The sequence below is a fragment of the Castanea sativa genome, chromosome 9 (genome assembly GCF_040712315.1).
Source record: "Castanea sativa cultivar Marrone di Chiusa Pesio chromosome 9, ASM4071231v1".
Lineage (NCBI taxonomy): Eukaryota > Viridiplantae > Streptophyta > Magnoliopsida > Fagales > Fagaceae > Castanea > Castanea sativa.
The window spans coordinates 12,199,794-12,226,135 of NC_134021.1; positions in this window are offsets into that span (position 1 = coordinate 12,199,794).

Here is a 26,342-nt window from a genome sequence, read left to right on the forward strand (position 1 = left end):
TCCCGGCGATGTAGGTTTAAAATATTGCCCGGCGGAAGCCGTGGCCGGCTCTAGAAAGGAGGGAGAGGTTATCATCCCAATGGTAGCCTTTGTAGAGGGTGGGATGACCCTCCCAATGAAGCCTGTAACTAGGGAGTACCTTCGCAACCACCGGTTGTGTCCCGATCAGTGCCTCTCAAACGTTTTTAGAGTTTTGGGTAGCGTCGATGCTCTAAACGAGCAAATGGGTCTAAACCTCACCTGGCACGATGTCGTCTTTCTGTACGAGTCCCATAAACTTACCAATGTAGGTTACTACATTAAATCTCGCTCCAGTGTCGTTAGGCTAATCTCCCGTCCGCCCAAATCCAACAAAGGCATGAAGGACGACTACCCGATCGTCTCGGGAACCGGCACGACGGCCTCCATCGCCCCGCCGAGTGGGGAGATCCAGGTGCGACACCTTAGGATTAACCTCCCCATCGCACAACTTCCTCTAACACTCACAAAAAATGCATATTCACCTGTATTCACGTCTATTTAAGTTTATTATATGTTGTGTGAATCTGACCTTGTTCGTTTGCTTTGATGTCCTTCTTTGCAGATAAGCAACACGTGCGCCCACGCTTGAGCCACTGCAACGTTGCAGATCTAAACCGGGTACTGCGCTCCGAGGTGTTTGTCAGCGAGGACCTACAACTTAGGGCCGCTCACTTGATTCTAGGGTACGATCCTGTATCCTCGGACTTCCAGGCAATAGAGAACGCCATTGTTGCAGGTGACCGGCGGCGTAGGAAGATCAACGTAGCCAGACCTCACTTCCTGGATGATCACGACCTCCCTGACAGCCGTAACACCATACTGTATTTGCAACCGATTGCTGCGGTCCCTCTAGCTACACATTCCCAGGCAACTGTTGTCCCAGAGGAGCAAGTGTCTTCTTCAAACACGCTAGACGAGGAGATAGAACAGTTCCAACTTGAAGACACCGAAAGACCTCGAGGGAACCAGTTCGTTGTACTCTCTGACGAGGAAGAAGAAGCCACTGAGGCCTGTGGAATTGCAGGGTTAGTCGTTGCCCGACCAGAGGACGAATCCGAGGAGGCTATGGACAGGATGCAGGATCTCCTAACCAAGAGAGCTACGAAGGTTGCTGCGAGAAAGACGGGGGGGTCCTAAGCCCTTCCATCTTTGCCACCTCCCCCTCCTCCAGCTGAGTCAAAACTTCCAGCCGAGGATCCCAAAAAGAAAAGAAAGGGGGAGGCCGAGGGGACAGGCAGCAAGGAACCAAAGAAACCGCGACAACAACCGCCACCCGTTCAGCAGCAGAAGCTGGATAAAGGCAAAGGCGGTGGCCCGCTCGGTTGAAAGCGGGAGATCGTGACGAGGCCGAAGTGCGCCGAGCACCGGCTGCCTAGTCTCCTGACTTAAGGCTGGACGGCGCACCTATCTCTTGCCAGTCCAGTATCAGGGCGGCCCAGCAAGGTCATGCCCATCACTTGGCAGAAGTGTTGGAACGCCCTCTTCTGCTGCCAAAAGATATGGAGACCTTGGAGAGGATGAGCCAACCTCAATTATTCATGTCTCTAAAAAGGGATCTAGCCCTGGTAAGTTTAACTTTTTAGGAAGATTACATTTTTAACAGCATTGGATTATTCATGAGTGTCCTGCTATACCTAATTTCCTCACATTTTATTGCAGGCCGTTCAGGAAGTCTTCGTGGCCGAGAAGTTTATAGAAGATACTAGGAAGAAAGCCAGAACAGAGTTTGAAATTCGGATGGAGACTGAGAAGTCCTTAGGCATGGCCATTGCTGAAAATGAGACGCTTATCTCTGAGGTGGCTGAGCTAAAAAGAGAGAGGAATGGGGCCGAGGCACACCTGAAGAACATGAAGACCCAGATAGAAGGGCAGTGCAAGCTCCTTCGTGAAAGAGATGATGAGCTCTCTCGAGTCCAAAAGGAACGCTCGGATTTGGAAAAGGAACTTGCGCTGATGAAGGAAGAAGCCGGCGCATTTCAACGCTCTTTAGAAGCTGCCAAGCAGGCGAGTTACGAGGAAGGGGTAGCTGCCACCGAGGAGCAGCTGACAGAGGCTTTCGCGGCCTTGTGCCGGGAATACTGTCAGAAAGTCTGGGGGGAAGCCCTAAACATAGCAGGAGTTCCTCTAGCCTCGGAGCTGAGGAAGTCCGAGAATGTTTGGCTTCCCCTGGAGATACAGGAGATTGAAGAGGCTCCTGCTGCTGTTCCTACCCCTGAAACAACTCTTCCTGCTCTTCCTCCTATGGTCCCAAAGCTAATTCCAGATCCTACAGAACCTTCAGGTTCCAATAAAGAAAAGGAAGGAGGCGGGGATGCCGAGAAGGGCCTGAGCCAAACCATAGAATCCAATGTCCCTCCAACAAAGGCAGCAGACAAAGGAAAGCAAGTTCTGTCTCCTTTTGAGTTAGAGCTGAAAGGGACCGAGGCAACCAGCACTTCTCAGCAAGATCCTCCTCCAAAAGCTTAGGACCTAGCTTAGGACTTCTCTTTCTCTATATTCAGACTTAATATGTAATGTATATCTAAATGATTAATGAAGAACAATTTTGTTTGATTTTCACTCGTGTTGTATCTGTTTTTACTTTATTCGTTTTGTACTTGTCGCAAAAGTTTCCCATTAGTAAATAGCTAAAAAAAAAGGTCAGAGTAAACAAATCTAACTCCAAGGATTGCACAATCATAACCTCCACGCAGTCGTGCGCATGTTTTAGTATTAAAAACTTAACAGCAAATGACATGATTGAGATATCTTAAACAATGCCTTGGTAAAAAAAAGACCTCATGTAACGATTAAACCCTTATAATGTGTGGTATTGTTTTCAGTAGGATGTAAGATCCGAGGACCATTCCTTACATAAATTTGCTTAACGCTTAAAGATATTGAACTTAAGATCCGAGTTAATGACCAGTAAGGCACTATTTTCTAGACGCAATAAGAAATTAACTTTAATCAAGTTTGTGGTCCGAGGACAAGACTTAACCAATTTCCTATTTGATTCTTAAGATCAGGAACTTTAAATGTTAATTTTCCCAAAGTAGGAGGTCCGAGGACCCGGCATAACTAAAGTTCTGTTTAACAAATGACAAGATATCAATTTCCACAAGGTTTGTGGTCCGAGGACGACACTTAACCAAGTTTCTGTTTGATTCTTAAGATCAGTAACTTCAAATGTTAATTTTCCCAAAGTAGGAGGTCCGAGGACCCGGCATAACTAAGGTTCTATTTAACAAATGACAAGATATCAATTTCCACAAGGTTTGTGGTCCGAGGACGACACTTAACCAAGTTTCTGTTTGATTCTCAAGATCAGTAACTTCAAATGTTAATTTTCCCAAAGTAGGAGGTCCGAGGACCCGGTATAACTAAGGTTCTGTTTAACAAATGACAAGATATCAATTTCCACAAGGTTTGTGGTCCGAGGACGACACTTAACCAAGTTTCTGTTTGATTCTCAAGATCAGTAACTTCAAATGTTAATTTTCCCAAAGTAGGAGGTCCGAGGACCCGGCATAACTAAGGTTCTGTTTAACAAATGACAAGATATCAATTTCCACAAGGTTTGTGGTCCGAGGACGACACTTAACCAAGTTTCTGTTTAACAAATGACAAGATATCAATTTCCACAAGGTTTGTGGTCTGAGGACGACACTTGACCAAGTTTCTGTTTGATTCTTAAGAATAGTAGTTGCAAGCGTCCGAGGTACTCATAACTTTGAAATATTAACTGACAAAAGCACATTTTATTAATAATAATACCTTCTAAGATTATTTACATTCCATGGGCGTGGTACAATTCTTTCGTCTAGGTCAGCTAGCCAATATAACCCTATGCCTGCTACTGAAACAATGCGATAGGGGCCTTCCCAGTTGGGTCCCAGCTTACCCCAAGCTGGGTTCTTAGAAGTGCCTACAACTTTCCTTAGTACAAGATCACCAGGTGCAAGTAGTCTTAGCTGCACGTGGGCATCATATCCCCGTTTTAGCTTCTGTTGATAATAAGCCATTTGGACCATAGTTGCCTCGCGTTGTTCCTCGAGTAAATCAAGACCTTTTTCCAAGAGTCCATCGTTATTCTCCGGGCTAAAAGAGCTTGTCTTTAGGGTGGGAAAACCAGATTCTAGAGGTATCACCGCCTCGGCTCCATAAGTCATAGAGAATGGCGTTTCTCCCGTGGACCTACGCGGTGTGGTCCGGTACGTCCACAGAACATGAGGGAGCTCTTCTACCCACCTGCCTTTCGCATCGTCCAACCTCTTCTTGAGCCCACTGACTATGACCTTGTTAACGGCCTCGGCTTGCCCATTTCCCTGAGGATAAGCTGGGGTGGAGTATCTATTTATAATACCCATGTCACCACAATATTGCCTAAAGGCCTTGCTGTCAAATTGAACGCCATTGTCTGAAATAAGTGTGTGTGGTATACCGAACCTGGTGACAATATTTTTCCAGACAAACTTTTTGGAATCAACATCCCTAATATTTGCTAAGGGCTCGGCCTCAACCCATTTGGTGAAATAATCTGTTCCCACAAGAAGCCATCTTTTGTTTCCTGCAGCTCTCGGAAACGGCCCCACTATGTCCAATCCCCACTGCGCAAAAGGCCAACAACTTGAGAGAGGGTTGAGAACCCCTCCAGGCTGATGAATATTAGGGGCGAACCTCTGGCATTGATCATATTTTCTGGCATAGTCCTGAGCCTCTCTCTACATGTTGGGCCACCAATACCCCTGAGTCAGGGCCCTATGGGCCAAGGACCTTCCCCCAGTGTGGCTTCCACAAATCCCTTCGTGCAATTCCTCCAGAAGTGCTTCTGTTGACTCAGGGTGCACGCACAACAAGTACGGTCCTGAGAAGGATCGTTTGTACAACTTCTGGTCCTCGGACAACCAGAAACGTGGCGCCTTTCGACGTATCTTATCCGCTTCAGATTTGTCCTCGGGAAGAATGTCATTCTTAAGAAAAGACACGACCGAGTCCATCCAGCTAGGACCAGGCCTTATCAAATGAATGCGAGGCGCGTTGACAATGATAAGAGAGGGTTCTAACAAATCCTCGACGAGGATAACCCTAGGTAAACCTTGAGCCGAAGACGTTGCCAGCGTGGCTAAGGAGTCTGCATGGGTGTTTCCGCTCCGAGAGATATGAGTTAAGACGAAGGAGTCAAATTCAATCTGCTGACGCTTGACCTGGGCCAAATATTCCTGCATCCTTGGATCTCTAGCCTCCATGGTCCCAGTGACCTGGCCGACCACCAGTTGAGAGTCCGAGAACACATGGATTTCCTTTCCTCCCATTCTACGTACCATTTTCATGCCTACCAAGACTGCTTCGTATTCGGCCTCATTATTAGTGGCCGAGAACGCCAATCTCAAAGATTTTTCAAAGACAATTCCTTCAGGAGACACTAGAACAAGTCCAACACCAGACCTTCTCTGATTAGCAGCCCCATCCACATACACTTTCCATGCCGAGGGCACTGCGGCCGTGATCACTCCAACTGATTTTCCATCCATGTGTGCTTCTTTTAGAGTTTCTTCTAGCAATGGTTCAGTAAACTCTGCCACCAAGTCAGCGAGGACTTGACCTTTCACCGAGGTGCGAGGCTTGTATTTAACGTCAAAAGCTCCTAAAATGGTTTCCCACTTTGCCACCCTACCAGAGTAATCGGCGCTGCGTAGCACCGCTTTGAGAGGCAATTGGGTCAGAACCACCACAGTGTGAGACTGGAAATAATGAGGAAGTTTGCGCGTGGCGTGGACTACGGCCAGAAGCGCTTTTTCCAAGGGCAGATAGCGCACCTCGGCCTCATTCAAAGATTTACTAACGTAGTAGACCGGTCTTTGCACCTCGCTTTCATTCCTTATAAGGACCAGGCTGACCGCATGGACAACCACTGCCAGATAAGCAAACAAAACCTCTTCCGCCTCGGGGCGAGACAAAATGGGCGGCCGAGAAAGATATTGCTTGAGTTGTTGGAAAGCTAACGCGCAGTCCTCGGTCCATTGGAACCCTTTCCATTTATTCAACAATTGGAAGAAAGGACGGCACCGGTCAGCTGACCGAGAGATAAATCTATTCAATGCAGCAATCATTCCGGTCAATTTCTGGATCTCTTTTGGGTTTCGAGGCGGCTGCAAATTCTGAATAGCCTTGACCTGTGCTGGGTTCACCTCTATGCCTCTGTGGGTAATCATGTATCCCAAAAACTTTCCGGATCCCACGCCAAAAGAGCACTTTGAGGCGTTAAGGCGCAGTTTGTACTTTCTTAACACCTGAAAGGTGTCAGCCAGGTCTCTCACGTGTGAAAGTATCGTTTTGCTCTTTACCACCATATCGTCTACATACACCTCAATAGTCTTCCCCAATTGCTGTTCGAACATCCTGGTCATCATTCTCTAGTAAGTAGCCCCGGCATTTTTCAAACCAAATGGCATAACCTTATAATGATAATTCCCCGTCGGAGTAATGAAGGCAGTCTTCTCTTGATCCTCCAATGCCAAGGGAATCTGGTGGTAACCCTGGAAGGCGTCCAAAAAACTCATCCGAGGATGTCCGACAGTGGCATCCACCAGTTGATCAATACGAGGCATTGGGAACGAATCCTTGGGGCAGGCCTTGTTCAGATCAGTAAAGTCCACACATACCCTCCACGTTCCATTCTTCTTTTTAACAACGACTGTATGGGCCAACCATTCGGGATAGAAAACTTCTTTGATAGCCCCAGCCCTTTTGAGTTTGAGCACCTCTTCCTTCACGGCCTCGGAATGTTCTCTGGAAGAACGCCGAGGTGGCTGCCTTCTCGGAACAATGGCTGGGTTGACATTTAAATGATGACAAATGAAGTTCGGATCGACGCCCGGGGCTTCGTAAGGATCCCACGCAAAAACATCAATATTGTCCTTCAGAAATTCTAACAATTCGATCTTCTCTTGGTGTGGCAAAAGTATGCCGACTTGGAAGAACCTCTCTGGGTTATCGGCTATTGGAAACTTCTCTAAATCCTCACAATGTGTCTCCTCTCCTGTCACCATCCCAGATGAACTAGGAGCTGTTAACTTCTATAAGTCCTTGGTGATTAAAGCCGAAGACTCGGCTTCTGTCTGATGCAATACTGCAGTCGATATGCATCGCCTGGCCACCGATTGGCTGCCGAGAACTTCCTCAACATATTCCCCGGAGGGGAATTTAACTTTAACATGCAAAGTAGAGGAGACAGCTCCCAGAGCGTGCAGCCAAGGCCTGGCGAGGATGGCTGTATATGGAGAGTACGCGTCAACCACAATGAAATCCACCTCAACCGTTTCTGAGCCGGATTGAACGGGCAAACGGATCTGTCCCTTCGGCACAACGGCTCTCCCTTCAAAGCTTATAAGCGGTGAATCATAAGGAGTAAGATCTTCCAACTTCAACCTTAACCCCTTAAATAGATCAGGGTACATGATATCTACACCGCTGCCCTAATCTATCATCACCCTCCTCACATCATAATTCCCTATCCTCAGCGTAACTACAAGGGCATCGTCATGGGGCTGGATAGTCCCTACCTTATCCTCGTCAGAGAATCCTAAGACGGGCAAAGTGCCCTTCAACCTCTTCGGCCTGCTGCCCGCATCCTCGGCCTGAGAATGGAAAACCGCCATCACCCTAGTGGGACCTGAGCCGGTCCTACCAGGTGCAGCGAAGATAACATTGATTGTTCCCAATGCCGGCCGAGACGAATTGTTCCTCTGATTGTTTGAGCCGGACTGGCTGCCCTGCCCAGTAGGTTGACACAAGTGCTGCTTCAGTTTTCCTTCACTGACAAGCTGCTCCAAATGGTTCCAAAGGGTCCGACAGTTCTCGGTAGTGTGGCCCACATCCTAATGGTACTGACAAAAGAGGTTCTGATTCCTCTTCGCAGGGTCCCCTGACATCTTACCAGGCCATTTGAAAAAGGGTTCCTTACGAACTTTCTCCAGCAGCTGATGTATTGGTTCTCGGAACACAGTGTTCACGGCCTAAGGTGCTGCCGAGGCGGACTGCCCAACGTAATCTCTCCTCGCCCTGTTGTTGTGGTACCTGTCCGACCTGAAATCCCTTCTCTCCTGCGGGATAACCTTCTCCTTACCCTTTCCTTGCTGTTGGTCTTCCTCCACTCTCTTATACTCGTCAATACGGTCCATGAGGCGACATACACTGCGGACGGGCTTTTTAGTCAAAGACTTTCTCAGGTCGTGATCAGTAGGAAGGCCTACCTTAAAGGTATTAAGCGCCACCTCATCAAAGTCACCATCTATTTCATTAAACATCTCCCAATAACGGTCGGAATATGCTTTCAACGTCTCCCCCTCCCTCATGGTCATGGATAACAGCGAGTCTAATGGCCGAGGGACTTTGCTACACGTAATGAACCGCGAAGCGAATGCTCTAGTAAGCTCCCCAAACGAACCTATGGACCCCGATTTAAGGCCATTGAACCACCTCATAGCAACAGGTCCCAGGCTAGAGGGGAAAACTTTACACATCAGGGTCTCGTTGTGAGAGTGCACCGCCATCCTCTGGTTAAAGTGACTCACGTGCTCCACCGGATCAGTCCGGCCATTGTAAATGGTAAAAGTGGACTGGGTAAACCTTCTGGGAAGCCTTCCTTTCTCAATCCTCCGTGTGAATGGAGATTTGGAGAGTTGGTGCAACGCCCTACTCATAGCATCGTTGCCTAAGCCCCTAGAATGAAGCTTCTTACGTCTACGAGTTGGCTGGTCGTCCTCCTCACCGGAGGACGTTGCACTGGTGGGGGAGCGCGACCTCGAGCTGTAGCCATCTCCCCCATCCTCCTCTGAGGAAGGATTAGACGAGGACGGTGAAAACCTACGTTTAGCACGGCGTAACTTCCTCTTCAAACGATTGATTTCCCTCTGCATGGACTTAAAACCCTCCTCGTGGGTGGTGCTACCCCCACCATGAGTATGGCTAGCCCCTGGATATTCTGTGTGGACGCTTCCCTCACGATCCCTTCGACGCTCAAGACGCTCGAAATGATCCTCCGGTTGTGATCCCTGTGACTCTGCATGGTGAGCACCAAGGCCTGCCATAGTATCCCCACTCCTTCTAGACTAGATTCCCCACAGACGGCGCCAATTGTAAGTGCACAATTGCACCTGGACCCAAAGAAGATTATGGGCTCAGGCCCAATGAGCCTTGAACAATAAAATTTGTAGAGCGTGGGCTTAGAACCTAGGTTAGAAGTACTGGGAGCTTGATAACAGGCTTTTATAAGTAAAAACAGGTGAAAAACAAATGATAGTTGCAAATGAATCTCCTCGGATCTGAGCCGAGGACTACTTCTTTATTATTTATCTTTCTTCTTTCAAGATTACAATTTCTTAATTTCTTTCTTTGTTTTTCGATCCCCCCTTTTCTTTGGCCTTTACCCCCTTTTATACTTCCTTCTCTGATACTTTTCGAACAGTGACTAGAAGTTTCCACCTCACTATTCAGGGGTCACCTCCCCATTAATGCGGCCAGGGAGGTAGGTGCAGAGCCTTTAATGCGGAGGTGGCAGCCTTTATTCTTGATATTTTCTTTAACACTGGTGCATCTAGAAGATTCAGGATGTCCCCTTTTAACCACTGGTCTTTCCAGGGTTGTGCTTTGACCTTCATAATGAAACTTCGAATTCTCTAGAGCCTTTCCGAGGAGAAGCTCGTCCTCGGCTGTATCCTCTGACCCTCGGCGTATGGGCCGACTCATAGAGTTTAATCCTAGAGCAGGTCGGCCCTCCATGTTCCAGCCCAAAGGCCCATATGCCCATTTGGGCCCTTTTACTCCCCACAAATATAATGCAACAACTTCTCCTATTTGTATTGCTAAGTAATAGGAAAAAAGACCTATTTTAAATTGAAAAGTAGCATTACTTTTAAAGTCCCATTACTTTTAGGGCATTTCCTAAAGATGGGAAATCCAATACTACATAACTATATTTTTATATGCAGCCAAACTAGTTCAAAATATATATCCAAATTTTAATAGAATATATTCAAGGATATACAATTTTTTTTTTTTTTTTTGTGGTAAAGAGGAACTTGCATTAAAACAAAGAACTAGGGGGGGGGGGGAACAGATATGAATATATCGTGATACAAACTAACTCTATCCAAGCTTAATAAATCCAAAAGATCCATAGGTGGATCATGGTGCAAAACAAAACTTTTATCTTGATGAATTCCTAACCGAGCCAAGAAGTCAGCACATGAATTGGTTTCATGAAAGCAATGTCTGATCCGTACTTAGGCTATCTGGGACAACAACTGCCTACAGTCATAAAGAAGAGGCATTGCACACATGTTAGCACTAGATGGATTAGAGAGAAGCCGAACAACTACTTTTGCATCAAGCTGGATATCCACTGCATTCAAATGCAAATCATTGCAAAGAATTAGACCATGCCTAAGCCCCCAAAGCTCTGCCATGAAGTTGTTAGCGCAACCAATACTCCTAGAAAAACCACCCAGCCACTCTCCATTTTCATTTCTGGTAAGGCCGCCACACCCAGCTCGGCCTGGGGTCCCTATAGCTGCTCCATCAATATTGAGGCATGCCCACCCGACTTGAGGTCTTTACCACCTAACTTGCACCACTCTCTTATTGCATGCCTTCTTGTTATTCAATCCACAATGCTAAAATTCCAAGGCGCAGAACATAGCATCCTTATGAACATTTGGTTGAGCTTGAAGATCCCTGAAGATTGTTGCATTTCGATGCTTCCACATCAGTGAAATGACAAATGGAAAAATGATTCTCCAATGGGGTTGCTCTCCTAACCTGCAAGTATTGTTCTTACAGTTGTTTTCCAGCCATTGAGCCAAGTTTCCCTCATAGAAATTGCTATTCTGCCTTACTTCTAGCCTTTCCCAAATCTGTTTTGAGATCCCACAATCTCTTAGTCTATGGAGAATTGTTTCGGGCTCTCTATGACACAAGGGGTAGCTATCAGTTTCACTAATGCACCTTTTGACAAGGCACTCTCTCACTCCAATGGCATTATGTAAGCATTTCCAAATAAAGGTTTTAACCCGTGGGGTGGTGTCCAATTTCCTGACCCACATCCCATTGAAGGTCCCGCCATCCGATGCATTCCCCATGGCTAAGGCATAGGCATGTTTAAGATCAAAGTCTCCCCGATTGGCTCCTGTCCGAATCATCCTGTCCTCCCCCTAAAAAGTATTAACCGAATAAGGAATAGAGTTGACCTCCATGAGGATATTCTTAGGTCGTTGAAATGATAGCAAGGACCAATCCCAACCATGCACCCCAAAAACATTTTTAACCTTTAAACAATCATCCTTAATAGTAAGAGGGCCTTGAATGAGAGCCCTTAAGTTTCCATTGGGCATCCATTTATCATGCCATAGACTCAAGCTACTACTTCTCCCCAGTATCCAACGGATTCCCTTATTAAACACCTCACCCACCATTTTCATAGCTTTCCAAGTTCTAGAACAAGGGAGATTATCACAATTCTTTGCATTCAGCCTTTGGTATGAACAATATTTGCTATTAAGGACTTTCACCCATAAGACATCTTTCTCCATCCTAAAACGCCAGTTTCACTTGGCCAAAAGAGTTTGGTTCCTACCCTTGGCTGCCTGAATTCCTAAACCCCCTTCCTCCTTAGGTTTAGTAACTTTATGCCAACCCACCCAATGAACTTTCTTTGCATCATCTGTCGATCCCCACAAAAAATTCCGATTGACCCTATCAATGTTATCAAACAGCTTCTTTGGGAGCGCCATACATTGCATAATATATGCGGGAATGGTAGATGTGGATGCTTAAATGAGAACAACCCTCCCTGCCAAAGACAATAGATTGGCTTTCCAACCAGCCAATTTTTGCTTAACTCTCTCTAACACAAAGTTGAGGTCCTCATTATTGGATCCACGGTGCTTTATGGGAAATCCAAGGTATTTTTCTAGGTTTGGAGTTGAACAAAAACCTCGAATATCACACAAGGATTTCCTAGTATCCACGTCCACATTCAGGGAGAAAAAGACCCTTGACTTGCTCTCGCTAATGGATTGCCCAAATCTAGCACAAAAATTATCAAGGACATCCCGAATCGTTGAGCAATTAACATGGTCTGCCTTGGCAAAAAGGACCAAGTCATCCATGAAGAAGAGATGCAAGAAAGCAACCCCATTATTGGAACTTTTAATAGGAGTCCAACTTTTATCTTTGCATTTCTCATCAATACCAAGGACTTCCATGCAAAGAATAAACAAGTATGGCAAAAGCGGATCACCTTGCCTAATTCCTCTCAAAGGAAGAATAGGCTCCGTATTGCCTCCATAAGACAAAATGGAAGTGGAGACTGAGGACACATACCTCATTATAAGGCTAATCAAAATTTGGGGGAGATTGGCATTGATGAGCACTTCTCTAATGAAACTCCATTCAATTTTGTCATAAGCATTTTCAAGGTCCACTTTAATAGCCATATAGCCCACACGACCTTTCTTATTACTTATGGTATGGATGATCTCTTGCACCATAATGGCGTTATCTACACTTTTCCTTCCTGGCAAAAAGGCAAACTGAAGGGGAGACACAAGCTTATCAAGATATGGTCTAATCCTGGGTACAAGGATCTTAGTGACAATCTTGTGTAATGTATTGCATAAACTAATTGGGTGATAATTTCCCAAACTTTCAGGTCCCGCCAATTTCGGAATCAAAACCACATTTGTTCTATTAAGGTATCCAGGGATTTTACATTCCATAAAGGCTTTCCTCACCTCAGCCTTCACCTAGTCCCCCATAATAAGCCAAAATCATTGAAAGAACCTTGCATGAAGGCCATCAGGACCTGGAGCTTTTAAAGCTTTCAACGCCTAAAGACCATCTCTATTTTCAGCATCCGTAACCATCCCACTCATGTTGGATCTATCTTCCTCAGAAAGGCTAGTTAGCCACCAGGAAGGCCAAATGGGGTTAAGAGTAGCAAGGTCAAGACTAGTTGTGAATAGTCTCTCAAACCCCCTTCTAATGTGGTTCATAGCCCCAATTTCACTTTGAATCCACTCCCCCAAATCATTCTTAATGTATGAGATTTTGTTGCGCCTTCTTCTAACAATAGTGGACATATGGTGAAAGGAAGTATTATGATCACCCTCAATCAGCCGGTTAATAAGAGATTTTTGCACCCACAACTCTTCCTTTTGGTCTAAGAGGGTATTAAGTTCTTTGTGCAAAACTTTCTCCATCTCTATCAAAGAATGCGAAGGGTGTGAAGCTATGGCTTTTTGGATGCCATTAAGACGAGCCATAACCCGTTTCTTTCTCTCAAAAATATTGCCAAAATGGTTCTTGTTCCAATCCATAGCTTTTCTAGAAAAATTCTCAATGGATTCCCAGAGTGGTCTAGCTCGACCCCAAGCCTCCATGACAACTCCTGGAAAAGATAAATCTGATAGCCAAAAACTTTGGAATTTAACGGGTCTAGGCAGAAAAATACTATTAGTTCGAATCAAGTGCATTGGAAAGTAGCAAAATGTAAATGTCCTTTTAACAAAAATTTGTGCAACTCTTTAAAGCAAAAAGTTGCACAAAACTTAGCGAAACCTGCATTCCTTATTAGCCAAATTCCTAGCTTAAAAGCATTTTCAAACAACTGATTTCTTACAGACTGCTTCTAAAATTGGGTCTCATTCGTGGAAAGCTCTGTTAAGGGGGAAAACCCTATTGCAGGGTAATTTGCGGTGGATTATTTGTAATGGTAGTAACTTGAATTTTTGGACGAATCATTGGCTACCACTGGGGCCAATTTGTGGTCTTATTCATGGCCTTTTACTTCCTCACGAGAATGAGATTAAAGTAGCTAGATTGATTACTGATGCACACCAATGGGACGTTACACCTCTTAGTATGATTTTGCCATCAACGATAACCCAATTTATCTATGCTGAACCATTGCCCATTCATGGCTCTCCTAATAATCTAACTGATGACTGTGTTTGGGATCATCATGCCGGTGTTTGCTCTGTACGATCTGCTTATCACTACCTTTTATCAACACCCAAAGAAGTTACTATGCAGTCATTAAGAACATGGTCCTGGATTTGGAAGCAAAAAATTCCACCTAAAATTCAACTATTTCTGTGGAAATGTGCGCATCATCATATTCCCACAAAATTGATCATTTTCCCATACGCTAATCTGAGCGACCAAGTGTGTCTGTTGCAATGAGCTTGAAACACCTGTTCATGTTCTGTGTGATTGTCACTTTGCACAAAATATCTGGTCTTCATTCCTGAGCCAATTCCTGACTTCGAACTTTTTCCAACTTGGATTATATGATTGGTGCAAAAGTAATTCCAGACTTCAATCTCTTTTAGGATATGTTCCATGGAACATTATTTTTGCGTTTACCTTATGGGCTATTTGGTTAAGTAGAAATTCTTTAATATTTTCAAGTACATTCCTTCCATATCATATTCTAAAACAAAACACTATTTCTCATGCCACAAAATTTTTCTTTCTTAGCATTGTCCATGCTGGGCATCTAGCTCCATTGTCCATCAAATTTATCAGGTGGTGTCTAGCGCCCCCACCTTACGTCACTATAACTACAAATGGTAGCTTACTTGGCAATCCTGGTAATTCTGGGTAGGGGGCGTGGCACGCTCTGCCAATGGAGAATGGTTGTGGGGCTTCTCCTTACATCTGGGAGTCACCAACAACACTATGGCTGAACTTTGGGGTATTAGAGAGGCATTGGTTCAAGCTTGGTTTGTGGGCCATCATCGAGTTTGTCTACAAACTGATTCTCTTCTCACATAAAATTGGTTGAATAATAATGCTGACTGCCCTATGGAGTTTTTTAACTTGGTTTTGGATTGTAGGTGGCTCCTCCGTAGGGACTGGGAGGAGCATGTTGAGCATGTATGGCGAGAGGCAAATAGCTATGCGAACATTCTGGCAAAGCGGAGTGCTTCTTAATTGAAAAGGGAAGTGTTATAAAATACTTGCCCCACTTTTTTGTGGCAGTTTTTGTTGGAAAAACGTGGTTTGTATCTTATACAAAACATACATAGCGGAAAATTAATGGATCTACTTCATTCGCGATTGATAATATGCACCGTGTAAATTTCAAAATTTAAGAACAAGAGAGCGTACCTTGAAGTGGTGAATTTCAAAACAAAGATTAGAAGAACTTGTGAACACTTTTAATCTTCACTCCAATTCCATTAACGCTCAAGAAGTGCGGTCTCTCCATCAGTTTTCAAGGGAGTATTAGAAAATGGTTTTTTCTCACACATACACACTATTTCACAATAGTGTCTCTCTTACTTAATTTTGTATGTTTCTCCATTTGTATCTAACTAATTATGTAATTGGGTTAGTCTTTTGGGCTTTTTCAATTGGGCTTAAGTATGTGGCTTGAAGTGGGACCAAAAGAAACTAATAAGACACTAGCTCCAATGGGCCTTGGGTTTTTCTGTCAACTCTTAACAAGTTCAAAGTTACCATTAACTATATCTAATACCGCTATATAAATATAGTTGTACTCTAGACCTTATTTATAAATTATATCCCAAAACTTTATTGTATATGCAACCCCTTCATAAAATATTCGTAGTAATACAAAGTCATGAAAGTAGATTGCCACTTTGAAGATTACTACATCTTAATTCCTTGAGTACCTGGTTTAATCCCTTAAGTTATTCATCATATATTTATGAAATCCAATTCCATAAATATATACTTTAGTAACTTCTTACTAAAGTGGTTAGGTCTAACTCTCTGAATAACCAAACCCATTAAACTTATCTCAAGAGAATATTTTATATTTCCGTTAAGAAATTATGAATTCCATCTTGAGAATGTATGTTCCATCAACACTAAATGTGGCTGCCCAGCATACTAAGGTTTTGATCGTTACTTTAAATCTCACTCCTGATATATCAAAACAACTCACACTTCATGATCAAGTCCATTATTCTCTCAGGATTAAGAGTTCATATAAATAGAAGTCGTGAGATTTATTATTCATTTGATAGTCATAAGGAGACTAATAAATCTCAGAGCGATCCAGTTCAATATGTCTTAACTCTTAAAACATATCAACTAGAAATCTCCATTTTCATGATCAAAACAAATCATCTTAGTTGATATGTTATACACTTTATAGATAAAATGCTCAATTTTATCACCGACTATGAACTAAAATTCTGAGTTTACAAAAAACTTGTGATTTATATCTTCTCTTACTTTTCACATAAATCACATACTGTGTATCTCATGGACTATATGATAATATCTCAATATTCATTTTACCATTATTTTTAGATAATAATAAAACAACTTTATTAATCACAACATTAATGTCAAACATAATGTCATACATATTATCATACAATAGGATTTAAAGGCACACATCCTAACAGTGTTTATATTGGGACTCCATGAGTTTTGTTTCATCTCGGGGTCATTGCGGATAATAAGGTCCAGTAATATTTTGGTTAGATTTAGATATTCCTCTCTTAGGTCTGGTAGGGTCGGATGGTGTTTTACTTTGCTTCAGTCAGCGTGTGTTTGTTATGTTGTACTACTCTGTAGTTTTGTTGTAATATATATGTTTGTAAGACTTTTGTTTCTGTAGTATAAGTCTCCTGTTTTATGCAAAAAAAAAAAAAAAAAGTAATAAAAAGCTCAACTTCAATCAATGCAGTTTAACACTCGTCACTTGGATCATGTTCAAATTAATCGATGCTTCTTTTGCTGTTTTCCAATCCAAGTGAAATTCATATTTTCTTAACGAATGCCTAAGAGCCCATTTACAAAAGCCTTCTATATTTGGTTGTACAAAAAATAAAGGGAAAGAAAAGGGAAAACTATAAAGAAATGGAAATGAAAATTAAAGAGAAAGGAAAATGTGTGTTTGAATTTAAAGGAAAAGAAAAAAGAAAGGGAATGAATGTATTTTAAATTTGGGAAAAATTAATGGAGTCCTAAAACCATTTGTCTAGAAAAAATTTTTCTAGAAAAAATAAAAAGTAATTGATTTGTATTTATAAGTTTTTATATTTCTGATAAAAGTAGTATAATTTTTTAAAAAAATGTTAATATATTTTTATTCTTAAATTAATAAGGATATAAAAGTAATTTCACAAATATCTAGGAATTGGAAAAATTGTGAACTTTACAAAATTTTTTTTAAGAGAGTTTCAACCTATGACGTCCGTTGGTAATAGATTTTTTATCATCAGATCAGAACACTAATCGATTTTTGTTGTAGAGGAGAATTAAACTCCAAATTTCTTATTCAATTATCAAAAATTTTACTTGTTAACTTAATTACTTGTTAACTTAATTGGAACCCACACCAAAACTTTTTTCTTTCATTTTTCTTCCTTTCCTTCCCCATCCATCCAACAACAAATATAGGGCCTGTGATCAACAATTTTATCAGATTTCGTTCCTCTATAATGCATAGTAAAACTGTGACGTATGAAGGAAAAATGGTCCCAAAAAAATAAAAAGCTAAGCACTTTTGTTACAAGGGACCCACAAATAGTCTTAAAACCAGGAAATTGTTGATCACTTAAAAAGCTAAGCACTTTTGTTACAAGGGACCCACAAATAGTCTTAAGACAGTGTTAGCGACGATCAAAAAATGATGGGGAGAGCTCATCTAATTTGCCTGGTTCAATGCATTGACATATAAGGACGATTTTTCATTTGCATTTGTGGTCCTTCGTGTTTCAGACTTTTTGAAAGCCCAGAGAGAAAGAAAGAATTGAAGAAACAAACAAACTCAATCATTTTACTATTCATTCGACATCGGCCTTGCCTCGCCGACACTCCCTGTCATAAGTCACTTTTTCTTTGTCAGACCGTCACATTTGGGGTTTATTATGCGGTCTAAAATTTTTGTTAATCTCACCGTTGGTGAGTTTGTCCTTTTTTTTTTTTTTTTAATATAAAATATATACATTTTATTATAGTTTATGTACAAGTTACTTTTACATAAATTCATTATTTTTTTTTCCTTCCGCACATAATCTGCTATGTAGACAATTGTGACCACAGATATAATTTATTATGGGTCTAAAATTTTTGTTAATTTCATTGTTGATGAGTTTGTCTTATGTTTTTTTAATACAAAATATAAATCTTATTATAATCTAATTTACGACAAAAGTTAGCGAAAATATCCGAAAGAAATTAATACTTAGTGTCGCGTCAAAATCAAGTACGCGGGGGCAAGAAGTTCGTCTTATTAAACGTGCGTGCATTTAATAGAAATACGGCGAAAAAGCTGTTGCAGCGGACACACGTGGGACAAGCCGCCGACATAGATCTGAGTAATGTAATACGTTGATGTTTGTGCTTAGCACTGGTAATACTAATACTAAGCTGGGACTCTCTCTCTGTTTTCCCAAATTATTAGTTTCGATGTGTCAGTGTCAAACTGGCAAATGCACTTCGATCAATCAGTGTACACACATGGAAGATGGCCTCGAGATTTGCAATCGTCTTTGAAAGTTTATCCCCTACTTTCTCCAAACTTTTTGTACTTTTTTCGAACCACAAAATTCGATTTTGCCAGGTGCTCGTTTGTAAATTTGGTTGTATTGTAAACGAATAAAACAGTACTATTTATTTGTGTTAATCATTAAGTTTGATTTATTTATTGTAAATTTTTTTACACATTAATAAATCTAGTTTAATATCCTAACCCAAAAAAAAAAAAAAAAATCTAGTTTAATAATTAATAATTGAATCTTAGTTAAGTTATATATTTATCCAAGTTAATTAAATAAAATGATTTTTTATTTATGAGTTTTTATCAGTTAGGGTCAACAATCTTGAATTATTATATTTAAATATAAGCTATTTATATGATTAATAAATTCAAAAAGATAAATTTGATACATTATGGTCTCATAATTTTTTTTTGAAAGGGTCTTACTTATAATTTCAAATTTGTATAATTATTTATATTTATAAATTTATACATATAAACATATGGCTTTATGTATACTAAAATTGAGTCTCATACTCATAACACATTATATTATTAGAAATACAATATTATGTTAGATTTTTGCTTTTTTAATATTTGAGTTTAAAGTTAAACTGCCTTTACTTTGACTTGCCCACTTAACATAAACAAGCTTTTTTTTTTTTTTTTTCCTGAAATGGAGTTCAAGATATTCATAAAGAACTCGAATATACAATTTATTTCATCTGGATTCCTTCTATAATGAGTTGTACCAACAAAAACTCAACAAGACCATCCATCCAACATGATTAGGTCAATAGTTGCGATAAAATTTTCAAAGGGTGATGCTTATGAATCGGCATGCAAGACAATCGTGATCATAAGCTGGTTCCAGATTTATACCAAAATTGAGCTTTTTTGGTCTAATGACCTTTCCAACCACTATTATGGGTCTACGGCCATGGATCCCCCCTCACCAACAATTGATAAAAATACACCTATGATCGATTAATCTAGCATCGTTTGAGATCAAGAGAGTTTTTGAGACAGTAGATTGATGATTGAGGGTGAAAAATGATTTAATTGGATCTGAGGTTCTTGATTGATTGAATGTCAAAACTACATTACCATAGTGCGTATGTGTTTGACATATAAGAGACTTTGATGTGTTCATACTTCCTAGTCTAGATTTGAATTAATCCATTCAATGATTTTTTTTCCCTAAGTTGAAAAATATTAAATGTGGTTGTGAATCTTTGAAGAATGTTTAAAAAGTTGCTCTTAAAAATTCAGCTTTCAAACAATTGAATGAAATGTTAAATTAGAACAATATAAAGAATTAATCGTTGCTCAAAGTATGAAACTTTTATAATAAAAGCTGGCAAAGGCATATAATGCAAGTGAGATATCTGATCAAATAGATTCGGTCCCTATCATCCGAGATCCCCTGATCATGAAGATATGGACGCAAAGTATATTGGTGATAAATTGATAGGACATGAAACACAAGGGACACGTTGACCACCAAACCTTACGCTAGATACTTGATATGTGTATGTTTATGAAATCCCACAAATTATATCTTGTGATCTAATATAAAGATACGGTTTTCGTGAACATGTGGATATATTTGCACATAGTCAAAAGTGAGTTGTCAATTAATTGTTAAATCCTATACCTATCTATTAACTATATAAAAAGAGGTAATACTTCTATAGTGCCATTTTGGTTTAATGAGTCACACTTTTTTTTTTTTTTTTTTTCAGTCTTCTATTTGTACTTTTTTTCCTTTTATATATATATATATATATATATATATATATATATATATATATATATATATATATATTTATATTGACACAATAAATTTCACAATATTTTTATAATTATTGAGGTATCAATTTCTTATAAATCAAAATAAAATAATAAAATATGAAACTGTGACTAACCACAACTGAAAATAAATGTTTTGTGAAAATGTTGTAACACTTGTTGGGTGAATATGTAAAAGTTATAGTACTTTTGGTTTCTTCAATATGTATTGTTCATCGCTTTTTAAAATTTTTTTTTTCTCAGTCATCGATTTGTACTCTTTATATATATATATAAAGTGAATAGGCTCATGAATAATGTTATTAACAGTATTTTTGGTTTAGTAACTTGTCTTTTTCCCCATTTTTTTTTCTTCAAGTTCATCACCTTGGTTTGAATTTTTTTTTTAAAAGGATCTTTATATGTTTACTTTCTGCTTGTAATGTAAGCTAACATTGTATATGCACAAAAAATAGCAAATATATAGAATTTTGCAAAAAAAAAAAAAAAAAAAATTGTACAAATTTTGCAAATGTGTACAACATTTACCAATTTTTATGTGTTTACAATATAAATTTATATTGTAAGTGCAATGTGTGTGTGTATATATATATATATATATATATATATATATATAAAGAGTGAATGAGAAAAGTTACAGTAATTTCGTTACAGTAGTTTTGGTTTGTTTAACTTTCACTGTTTTGCTGGCCATTTTTTTTAATGCATACAGTTATAGTATATTTCCTATATTATTTTTGGTCTGTCCACAATAATTTTCATAACACTTTCATAACAAATCAAATATGATAAATTGCTATTGGTTCTAATTTAAACTTACCAATGAAACTACTTTTTTGCCCACCAATAACAACTTGTAGTAACCTACTACTTATGATTTGTTGTGAAAATGTCATAGACATAGCATTTTTTTTGTGTGAAAAATGTTAAGACATTTTGATGTTGTCACAATATTTTCAAAACTGCTGAGCTGTCAATTCTTTACAAGTTAAAATAAAATATAACAAAATTATAAAAGGTATTATGAAAATGTTGCGTCATTTTGTTGTGTTTTTAGAAATTTTTTGTTAGTTTAATCATTTTTGTTGTCATTGTACCTGCAAACGTGATGTAAAACTCTCCTCATATGGTCACTGTTGTGGAGCCTGCCACAGAGCCTCCGATGATAAAGTCAGTAAATTGAAGCTCTTTAAGAATTAAGAGAGCTTAGACTATCATAATTACGTGTGCTAGAGTGTATTTCAATTGTGTGTCTATACCTGGTCTGGTGCTGATGGACTTGTATATATAGCTTCACAATTTTTAGCCGTTGGGGCTTTAATTGTGGCTTTAGTGCTCTTTCTGTAACGGTTCAGGACTTATTAATGTGGGTGTTGATGAGCTTCCAACGACATGACAACTAATTGGTAATTGACCAAGGCATTGAATTTTCTTATTAATGATTCACTTGCCTTTGTCCAAGTCTTGGCAAGGTGGACGAATGTTCTTGATGAGGTCGTCTGGGCAAGAGAGTTCGTCAGTCCCATTAGCTGCCCCTCCAGGTTTAGTGGTAGTCATTGTATGTTATGACAACTACCAGAAGATGAAAAGTTTTCTGCCCAGACACGACTCTTGGGATCTCGTTTTGCATTTAATGCGTAGTGGCGGTGCTGTAAACATCGTGGCCATGTGGTGTGCTCTGACTGGTGGAGTTAATGCCCCACTTGTGTGATTCTTGGGTTTCCCGCTGGTTTTTCACTTTTTTGTGCCTAGTTTTTAAACTTCATTTCCTTTCTCATTTCCCTTCACTTTTCCCACTATTTTGCCATTAATGCTCTGTGCTTCTTCTCCTCCGAGCTATTCTGACTTGTGATTTTCTTGAGCTTTTCCTTTCTGTGGTTGCTTTCTTTGAGGTATGTTTTTTTTCTCTCCTCTTTTGCTTTTTGTAGTGTAGATAAATTGTATGGATTTTTGATTTTCTTTTCTATTTTGGGTTTTGATAAATTGTACAGGTTTCTGGTTGTTTTGGCTTTTTAGGTTTTTGTCCCTCTTCCCTTGTTTTTTGGGGTTCCAAGGTTAGTGGCTCTGAAGTTAGGATAGTTTTCCCTTCTATTTTGTTTATTTTTGTGCGTTTGGGGGCTTCTTTAGGTGTTTCCGTTCCTTTTCTCCTTTAATTAAAGGCTTTATTTTTTAGGGTAATAGCCTAAGTGTAATGTTGGCTAATTTGTTCCCCTTATTGCGTCAGTCAGTTAATTGGTTCAAGAATTTAGTAGGTGAGATCTAGTGAGCTCGAGACGGGGTTATTGTCTAATGATGATCTTGTAGAGGTGGGGAGGACACCGCGGCTTCTGGCCTACGGGAAATTAAGGCGTTCCACGCTCTTGGGGAGCTGTGTGGCTTGGACGTTGAAACGCTCTCCAAGTTTAGAGATAAGTTTCAATTTCTTGAGAGGGTTAGGGTTCTTCTTCCTCACGGGGAGGAACGAGCTTGTCACTATTTGCCTGGGGAGGTGTGCTTATACGAGGATACTTTCCTATGCGGGCTTAGATTCCCCATCCACCCTTTTATCATGGAGCTTCTAGGTCACTTCAACATTGCTCCCGGGCAACTTATGCCAAACTCGTGGAGGATAGTGATCAGCTGTATGGAGATATGGCTGGCTGCCACTGAAGGAGATATGATCAAGGTGGACGAGTTTGCTTACTTGTATCGTTTAAAGGAGTCCAAGGAACATGGGTACTATGAACTGGTGCCTTGGGTAAGGAAGGCTACGATCGTCAGGGACTTGCCTTCGTCATTTAGATATTGGAAATCCTGATTCTTTTTTGTGTCTGGGTATGAGTGGGAGACTTTCTCTAATGAAGTCTGGGGTGATCTCCCTGGGTTGCTCCGTTGGTGGAGAACGCTGAGTCTAGGTGCATCGTCTTTTTTGCTAGTCCTTCATCTTTTGTTCTTTTGTATGCATTATGTTATAGCTAACTTTCCTGTTTGTTCTTGTGTAGTTAAGAGACGGCCAAAACTCAAGAGCAGGTATAGGCAACGTGTTGAGGTGGCTATTGAGTATGCAAAAATGATTGACGACTTCAACGATTTGGTCGATCCCCGTACCTTAGCTTTGCACTGCTTGGCCTGGAGCCTTCTGCTTATGTCTTGCGCACCATAGAAATTGAGGAGAAGAAGAGTAAGAACTTTATTTGGCTCATCATTGTTTCTGCTTTTCCCTCTTTTTATTTTATTTTTTAAAACAAGTTTTTTCCTTTTGTAGAGATGACGACTAAATTTAATTAAGAGATGCATGCAAAAATGAGGTCCAAGAAGAACGAGCCCCTTTCTAATCTTGGGAAGAGGACAATGTGCGTTGTGGAGAAGGGGGTCTCCGTCACTCCAGCTACCCCCCCCCCCCCCCGGCACTGAGATGATAAGGACAGCTTCCCTAGCTACCTCAGTTGAAGAAATTACCCCCATCCAGAAGAAGCACACGTGGTTGGCAAGGGGAAAGAGACGGCTGATTCCCATTCATCCAGCGTTTGGGACGGCGCTGGCGAGGGCATAAGAGGCTTTTACGGCCGAGGAGCTGAAGGTCTTTTCTGGCACGTCCTCTAACGAGGTTGTGGGTCGATATATCCACAAACTTGTCCAGGTAGTGTGCTTGTGAAGTTTCACCCTTCTCTTTTTCTTCTTTTTGCTTTGTTTTGAAGGTTGGATCATCTTTTCAGGCGCTTGGGGAGAATCTTCATATTACTTTAGAGTTCCTTACCCACGAAGCAAAGGTTGCATCAACGATGTCCAGGGTGGAGGCTTTGGAGGCAAAGAATTCTAAATTGAAGAAGGATCTTATTTCTGCCATAAACGAGGCCAACACCGTCAACGAGAAGGTCAAGGTCTTAGGGGAAGACCTTAGTGCTGAGAGGCAGCTGACTCTAGAGAAGGACAAGTAACTCTAGGCTGGGAAGGAGAAGATAAAGACAGTTGCTGTCAAGGCCGTTGAGGCTTTTTAGAAAACAGAGGAGTACAACACTATACTCTTCAGTTGGTACTACAAGGGTTTTGAGCTCATTCGTCGGTACCTAGTCAAGCATCTCTCCGGAATGGATTTGGAAAACTTGGACCCGGAAGAGGTAGACCAAGAGATGGCGGCAGATGAGGCCTCTCAGTCTGTCGCTTCTATTGGTGATGCTCCTGGAGATGCTCCTCAGCCTCCTCTTACCGGTGATGACGCAACCGTTGCCTGAACCTACTCATATTCCTGCTTTATGTTTGCCTACTTTTTTTTTGTTGTTGGATGCCCAGTGTATTTTTTGGGCTTTTTTCTTCCACTTTCAAAATAGTATTTTTTATTCTAATTTAAGAACAATGTCTCTTGCCCATTGTTTTTGGGCTTTTAATTCTATTAACTATTCGGTGTTTACCTTTTTACTTTCCTACATTGTCGTGTATGATTCTTTTTTACTGTATGTGGCCTTTGCCTGCTTTGTTGCTTGCCTGCCCTCAATTTTGGGGTTTGTTTGATCAGGAAATGATCTGCATCCGTCAGTAGTTTGTTTCTGTCTTGGCGGATTTTCCTTGGTCAATTTTTTTTTTTTACTTATCTTTTATGTGTCAGTAATTTACATCCATCTAGGTAGAATCTTGTTACTTAGCCAACCTTTGGGGACTTACACCCATTGAAGAGATCTTGTCATTTCTGGCTTCGTTAGTAACTTACATTCGTCTTGGCAGAATCTTGTTACTTAGCTAATTTTTGGTGACTTACACTCATTGAAGGGATCTTGTCATTTTTGGCTTCAACAGTAACTTACATCCGTCTATGTGGAATCTTATTATTTAGCCAGTTTTTGGTGACTTACACCCCTTGAAAGGATCTTGTCATTTTTGGCTTTGTCAGTAACTTACATCCATCTAGGCGGAATTTTGTTACTTGGCCAGTTTTTGGCGACTTACACCCATTGAAGGGATTTTGTCATTTTTGGCTTTGTCAGCAACTTACATCCGTCTAGGCGGAATCTTGTTACTTAGCCAATTTTTTTTCTCTTTTTTTTTATTAGCTTTACACATATCAGGTTGGCTGAATAATTCTTTTATTGCTTTATTTCGAACATGAATACAATCGTCCATTACATTTACTAATGGTATTGTTTCAAATGCTCGATATTCCATAGTCGTGGCAGTCTCTTGCCGTCCAACGTTTCTAGGTGATAGCTACCTTGCCTAGAATAATGGGTGACTTTGTAGAGTCCTTCCCAGGTTGGGCCAAGCTTCCCCTAGGTTGGGTCCTTGGAAGCAGGTGTGACCTTACGCAGGACGAGGTCTCCTATGTTAAGTTGTCTGAGCTTCACCCTCTTGTTGTAGTATTCAGACATCCTTGCTGGTACTCTGCCATCTTGCGGGATGCTTCGTCTTTGGATTCGTCTAAGCAATCTAAGTTGACCCTTAGTTGATCGTCATTGCTTTCTTTATGGAAGACTTCTCGTCTCAAGCTGGCCATTAGCTTGGGTGTGACCAGGTGATGAGAATTGGTTCTTGATTCCTAGACTCGAGCAGAAGTCCCTGAAACCTTGACTATCAAACTGTCACCCATTGTCTGACATGATCGTTTGTGGTATCCCAAATCGGCAAACTATATTCTTCCATAAGAAGTTTTAGACCTTCACCTCTGTTATGGTTGCTAGTGCTTTTGCTTCAGCCCATTTCATGAAATAATTAATGGAAACTAGTAAAAATTTTACTAGTCTTTTATCTTGGGGTAATTGGCCAACGATGTCAAGTCCCTACTGGGCGAATGGCCATGGGGAGGCTATAGTCGTCAGTTTCTCAGATGGGATTTGTTGGACATTCCCAAACCTTGGGCATTTGTCGCACTTCTTGACGAACTCATTTGCCTCCTTCTACAATGTAGGCCAAAAGTAGCCCGTTTGGATAACTTTTCTAATCAAGGATCTCGGGCTTGCATGGTCTCCGCAAATTCCTTCGTGGATCTCTTCTAGAAAATATTTAGCTTCCTCCACGTTGACGCACTTTAGGTAAG